The 6,925-nt window shown below is 43.8% G+C and overlaps 1 long non-coding RNA gene across 3 annotated transcripts; it reads left to right on the top strand.

Moving 5' to 3' along the window:
• The first annotated feature begins 5 nt into the window (after positions 1-5).
• LOC109029179 (uncharacterized) lies at positions 6-3,654 on the top strand. Of its 3 annotated transcripts, none has more exons than XR_008670119.1 (4): positions 6-189; positions 1,347-1,379; positions 2,373-2,498; positions 3,468-3,654. It is a non-coding gene; the product is annotated as an uncharacterized lncRNA (long non-coding RNA). The 3 variants fall into 3 exon arrangements; XR_002008236.3 differs by lacking the exon at positions 6-189 and adding an exon at positions 216-492; XR_008670120.2 differs by lacking the exon at positions 6-189 and adding an exon at positions 216-492 and having other exon boundaries at positions 2,373-2,519.
• Positions 3,655-6,925: the final 3,271 nt, after the last annotated feature.

Below are 6,925 nucleotides of genomic sequence, written 5' to 3'. Positions count from 1 at the left end.
TCCCAGAAGGCTGCGCGCAAGGAGGGCGGGGAAGAGGGCGTCCGTGACGGCGGCCTCACCGCGGCATCCTGGGAGGCGTAGTTCTCACTCCTATGACAGAAAACGAGGGTGTGGCCAGCAAAGGACTTCAAGGCCCATGATCCCTTAGGAGGGGCCCGGCTGCATTAGGGGTGGCTGCTGGTTTGTAACGTGCGTTGTTGGGGGCTGGGGAGGATTTACGGCTCTAAAGCCTTCTGTATAACGTTTTAACGGTGGGCAGAGCGGTTTCTGTTGCGTCCCGTCCTGTACTTTTCACACCCACCTGTGAGATAGGCGTTAAGCGTTATGCACGCTTTATAGATGTAGAAAGTGAAGTACGGTTAAGGAGGCGGTGTGAAGTGTCAAAGCTATGAAATGTAGAACTGCATTAGCCTTGGCTAATTCCACGTCGTATATTCTTGCCAGTACACCACAGCTACCCACCATTTTGGGGATGGGAAACTGATAGCTGGGGTATAGCAGTTTCTTCTTTACTTCAATCTCAGGGACAGACCTTGTAAGAATGATGTCTTCTGCACAGCTGACCATTTTTTTCCAACTTGAGGATTTCAGTGCTAAGGGGCCTGACCATACACATATGGACTGGGCTCCCCCAGAGTGGCTTCTGGGTCTAGGAAGAGGATACAATTGACTGAGGTGGTGGTAGGAGCGGTGGAATGAGAAGAATGAAATTGAAAAGGGAGCTTGGCATAATTCAGGACCTGTCACAATTCACAAACAAGCCACTTATGGGGCCTGTTTGCCCAAGCCTTTTAAGTGGCTTAAATTAATTAGGATAACAATACATGTTGACGTTCCGGTTTTTATTTAGGAGAGGTGAAAGATTGACACGTCTCCCACACCCCAAGTCACGTTATAGACTTGGGCATCCTGTCCCCCCTCTCGCTATTCTCCATCCCTGTAGTCGGAGGCATTCAGAATGACCTCTTTCTCTGGCTCTGCATTAAAGGATTACAGTCTTAAGGATTGATTTCCTCTTCCTAGGTATCTGCTTTAATTCTCTACTGCACTAAGTTATGGAGCTTCTGCCTTTTCCAAGTTTTTTGGTAGTGTTTTGCTTTTATGACTGAATGCGGTGTCTGCCCTGAGTGTCTTTCATCTGAAGATCTCCAGGCACTTAAAAATTAGTTACTGGGCTGCACAAACATTAAGGTGATGTGTCTGTGTCATTAGTCAGGATTTATGAGTTAGGGAACCAGTTTCTGGATGAGGAGGTAGCTCAAGGTCTGGAGTGGGTTAAGAGTGAGGTCTGTTCAAGGACCCAAGTCTCAAGAGTTCTTGGCTCTTGTCTTCCGCCCAAAATAAAGGTCTACGAGAAAACAGTCTTGGAGCTAAAAATGGTAACAACTTCCATTTCTTGGGTGCTTATGATCTGTTCAAACTATGCTAAGAATTTTCCCATTTAATACAACAGGCTTATGTAATACGCCTTGTTATTATCCCCATTTTACACATGATGAGATTGAGGCACAATTAATGACTTGCCTGGAGTCATGCAGCTAGTAAGTGGCAGAATCAAGATTTAAGCACAAGCAGTCACCATACTCCCAGTCCAGAAACCCTGGCATGTGATACTAACTCCTATTGTTCTAAGGAACAGTGCTGGTTCATTAACAGGAGACAAATGTTCACTGAGCATTTATGTGCTCAGTGCAAGGCACAAGGTAATGTGAAACAGATTCATTCAACAAATATGTGGCAGGTACTATGCTAGGTATTCAGTTAATTTTATTGAAAGAATGAATAGAAAATATTCATTATTTTAAAATAATATATGTAATTCATTATTTTGAAATAATAAATGTAATTCATTATTTTAATTATAGTCATTACTTTCAAATATTCAAGTATTTGAAGGATAGATTAAATTTGGATAGTTTGGCAAGATGGGGACTGGGGAGGGTAAGCTTCTTCTAGGCCAAAGCAAAGATTTGGAGGTGGGAATGGATAATGAGCCTAGAGTCACATAATAGCACATCAATTTCAACCTTTATTTATGTATTTAGGCAAACTCAGATTATTGGTAATGTCTGCCTGAAATGTTGCGTTGAGGATTCTGAGGAAAGAGTGCTGGGTAGTAATGTCTGCCATGTACTCCAGATGGAAAATGGCAGTTGTAGTGGATGGACTAATTGGTTGAAATTATTTCCTCTCTCATTCCTGCCCACTGCCATGTGACTTGCAGTATCTCCTGTAGAAGGAATAGATGTCTCATGTCATTGACTTTGGGCTTTGTCATGTTTCATAATTTGGCTGATGGGATGTGAACAGATGTGACTCATGCCATGTTTGAACACATGAGTTTCCACTTTCTTGTTCTTCTCTGCCACTAGAATAGGAATAATCCACATGAGAGTTGCTCCTTCTGCCTGGGCCTGGGAATGAGAAGACCTGTGGAGCTGAGCTACTGCTTACCCACAAGCTGCATATACATAAATCAGAAGCCAGCACTGGTTGTTGTGAGTCGCTTAGATTTTGGGGTATGTTGTGATTGCAGCAAAGCTGAATAAAAGCTACAGTTGGAGGCCAGGCGTGGTGGCTTGCTCCTGTAATCCCAGCACTTTGGGAGGCCAAGGTGGGCGGATCACTTGAGGTCAGGAGTTCAAGACCAGCCTGGCCAACTGACGAAACCCCGTCTCTACCAAAAATACAAAAATTAGCCAGGTGTGGTGGCGCATGCCTGTAATCCCGGCTACTTGGGAGGCTGAGGCAGGAGAATCGCTTGAACCCAGGAGGCAGAGGTTGCAGTGAGCCAGAATGGTACCACTGTTCTCCAGCCTGGGCAACAGAGTGACACTCTGTCTCAAAAAACAAAACAAACAACAACAACAACAACAACAACAACAAAGAAGCTACAGTTGGATAATTGGATAATGGAAGATAAAATTGGAAAGACAGACTTAAGCCAGAGTATAGAGAGTTTTGAATGTCAAGTGAGCCAGAGCCTATGTGTTTATCAGAACCTGTTTCTTTCTTTCTCTTGGACACACAGCTGTACCACATTTTTTAATTTTTTTATTTTTATTTTTTATTTTTTTGAGACGGAGTCTTGCTCTGTTACCCAGGCTGGAGTGCAGTGGTGCCATCTCAGCTCACTGCAAGCTCTGCCTCCCGGGTTCATGCCATTCTCCTGCCTCAGCCTTCCAAGTAGCTGAGACTACAGGTGCCCGCCACCACACCTGGCTAATTTTTTTGTATTTTTGGTAGAGACGGGGTTTCACCGTGTTAGCCAGGATGGTCTCGATCTCCTGACCTCGTGATCCGCCCGCTTCAGCCTCCCAAAGTGCTGGGATTACAGGCGTGAGCCACCGCGCCCGGCCTAGCTATACCACATTTTTAAGCTTCTCCTTTAATTAATGTGTTCCATTTTCAAGTCTGGCCCATAAAACCCTCCAAAAAAGTTCCTTCATATTTTTTTTCCTGTCTAGCTTGATGAAGATGACCTTAGGCACAGTGACCCTGAAGGCCACATGTTAAAGACAGTGGAGCCACAGGATGGAAGGAAGCTGGTTCCCTGAATCATCACTTGGCAGAGAGCTGACCACTAATGAGGATCATGTGTTTTAGATTTCACTTGACCAATAAATCAATTTCAATTTTGTTACACTGCTAAAATGTGGGGTTTATTTTTTATAGTAGCTACTGTTTTCCTAATCAATACATCATGTGCAAAGGTTTGGACTTCACTCCCATCAGGAATGGGAAGTTAGTCACTGAAGATTTTTTGAAAAAGGGGAATAATACTGTGAAGACAGGTGGAAGTTACAGTTATTGGGATCAAAGAATATTTCTGAGTGAGAGTGGGAGATTTGGGGACTGTTGTTTTTTTTTTTCAGAATATAGTTTAACTCTTGTCTGGGGAAGGGAGATGAGTGCCATGATTGTCGAAGGGCTCCGTAGAACTGGGGAAGGAGCTGCTGAAAAATGAATCCATTTCCCTGAAATGTCTCTTTTCTCTTTTGCAAAAGTCCTAATTCTGGTATTGCCTCATGTAGCTCGGTGCCCACCACATAATAAATGTTTAATGGAAGCTGGCCCTGGACTCTGGGAATGCTTTGAGGAGCTACCACTAGTTGAGTGCCTACTATGTGAGAGGTGCTCTTTCACCCATTGAATCATCACAATAACTGTGCAAGGTGCTATCCAGATTTTACAGATGAAGAGACTGAGACTTTAAGAGTAACTTACTGGCTGGGCGCGGTGGCTCATGTCTATAATCTCAGCATTTTGGGAGGCCAACGCCGGCAGATTGCTTGAGCACAGGAATTAGAGACCAGCCTGGGCAACATGGCAAAACCTGTTTCTACTAAAAATACAAAAATTAACCAGGTGTGGTGGTGCACACCTGTAGTCCTAGCTACTCGGGAGGCTGTGGTGGGAGAATCACCTGAGCCTGGGAAATCAAAGCTGCAGTGAGCCATGAATGCACCAACTGTACTCCAGCGTGGGCGACGAGAATGTGACCGGTCTAAGAAAAAAAAAAATACCTCTAAGAACAATCTTATTCTGAAACCTATACCTTTCCCAATATAACAAGATGCTTTCCGAGAAAATAATGATGGCCAGTGTTATTAATAGTACTGAGTGTCTGCCATGTATCAGGCACTCTGCTGGGTGCTTTACAAACACTCAGAAGCAGCTCTATCAGATATTGTAGGCTGTTCTGAATGTTTCCAAACTGTGGACTCTGTGGGAAGTAGGAAAAACATTGACGTAATTTTAGCGCAAAGTTTGATATCCTTGGGGCTTTTCTTTAAGGTCTCTGGCCCATTTTCTTTTGTCCTCTTAGTTCCTTGGTTGACCTAGGGCTGGGTGGAAGAATGGTTTAGAGTTCTCAACTATACTCAGGTCTGCAGCTCCTTCACTCCGCAGATCCATCAACCCACTCTACTACCAAAGTGTTCAGATCATATTATTATTATATAATTTTTATCAATGAAAAAAACCAAAGTTCAGAAAGATTAAATAACTTGAGCAAAGCCACATAGCTAGTATGAGGTTTATTTATTTATTTTTGAGAGAGAGTCTTACTCTGTCACCCAGGCTGGAGTGCAGTGGCATGATTTCAGCTCACTGCAAACTCTGCCTCCAGGGTTCAAGCAATTCTCCTGCCTCAGCCTCCCGAGTAGCTGGGATTACATGTGCCTGCCACCATGCCTGGCTAACTTTTGTATTTTTAGTAGAGACGGGGTTTCACTGTGTTGGCCAGGCTGGTCTCGAACTCCTGATCTCAGGTGATCCGCCCGCCTTGGCCTCCCAAAAAGGTGGGATTACAGGCACGAACCACTGTACCCAGCACCTAGTATGAGATTTAAATCAAGAATTCCTGACTCGAGAGTGCTCTCCTGTGCCCTCTGCCAGTCCAAATTCGACAGTGTTACAAGTCTGTTTTTTTTGCCATTTTGGCCTCATTACCTTGATTCGTGTATTAGAGTAGATATAACAGCTGCAACAGACAACCCCCAGATCTCAGTGTCTTAACATGATAAGAATTTATGTATCACATAAGTCCAATGTGGATATTTGTGGTCAGGTGACTCAAGAATCCAGATCTGTTCATGCTGTGGATCTGCCATCTGAAATATGTGGCTTCAGATTGCCCAGGTGTCACCGCCAGCAGATGGGGAAGAGCGAGCATGTGGAGAAGGCACACACTAAACTTTCACAGCTTGGGAGTAACACATTACTTCCACTTATATCCTATTGGTGAGAACCCATCATATGGCCTCATATAATAGGGGCTGGAGATAGACTCTAGTCTTGTGCCCATTCCATGCTCTATCAACATGGGTTGAATCAACATTCTAGAATCAGTAGAGTTGTCCTGGGAGAAGAGATACCTCTGATGAGAAGACTTTTGATTCTAATCTGGCCACATGCTCATACCTCTATTAGTGTCACATTTATTCCACTGAAATTTATAGAGCATCAACTTTGAGAATCACACATAAGCAAAGATCCCCTGCTGAAGAAAGACTGGAATTCAGCCAACCAAAATGTTGGTGGGGCATAAGGCCACAGGCTGATTGGTCATGAATGTGGCCGATTTCCCTCAAGATAGTGTTATTCATATGGTTATAGGGTTTCTTTATTTTTATTATTCTATTGATAAAAAGTTTGAAATTTTTTACCCTGTCACAAAATAAATAGCTGTGTGTTGTGGTCACAATTTAAGTAGCTGATTTAATATACTTTGCAATTCTATCAGCTTTCTGGCAGTTTCAAAATACTTCTCTCTGGGAAACTGTGTGTCTTGGCCTGTCCGCTATGCTTCTCTGGCCTCCCTAGCGCTATGGGAATTGGGGGAAGCGGGGAGGTTAACCCTGGAGCCTGAGAACGCAACAAGGAAGCAGATCAGTTATCTTGCTAAGACCTGTCTCTCGTCTGCCACAGAGAATGCAGCAAATTGGATAGACACAGAGATATTTAGGAAGTAGCATGCAGGATGTGGGCAATGAAGGAAACAGGACATTTTGATTTTTGAAGTAATGATTTTGAATGTAGACATGTGATGCTAAAAAAGTTAAACTTTTAGCTTAAAAAAATCACTTAAGGGGGTCAGGTGTGGTGGCTCATGCCTATAATCCCAGGACTTTGGGAGGCTGAAGTGGGAGGATTGCTTGAGCTCAGGAGTTCAAGACCAGCCTGGACAACATGGCAAAACCTTGTCTCTACAAAAAATACAAAAATTAGCTGAGCATGGTGGCGTATGCCTGTGGTCCCAGCTACTTAGGGGCTGAGGTGGGAGGATGACTTGAGTCCGGGAGGTCGAGGCTGCAGTGAGCTGTGTTCGCATCACTGTACTCCAGCCTGGGTAATAAAGTGAGACCCTGTCTCAAAAAAGAAAAAAAAAAGTCACTAAGTCATTTAATACATGCAACAGGCT

The sequence above is a fragment of the Gorilla gorilla genome, chromosome 10, assembly GCF_029281585.2.
Source record: "Gorilla gorilla gorilla isolate KB3781 chromosome 10, NHGRI_mGorGor1-v2.1_pri, whole genome shotgun sequence".
Taxonomy (NCBI): domain Eukaryota; kingdom Metazoa; phylum Chordata; class Mammalia; order Primates; family Hominidae; genus Gorilla; species Gorilla gorilla.
The sequence above is the reverse complement of the archived record's forward strand: the minus strand, read 5'-3'. Positions and strand labels throughout refer to the sequence as shown.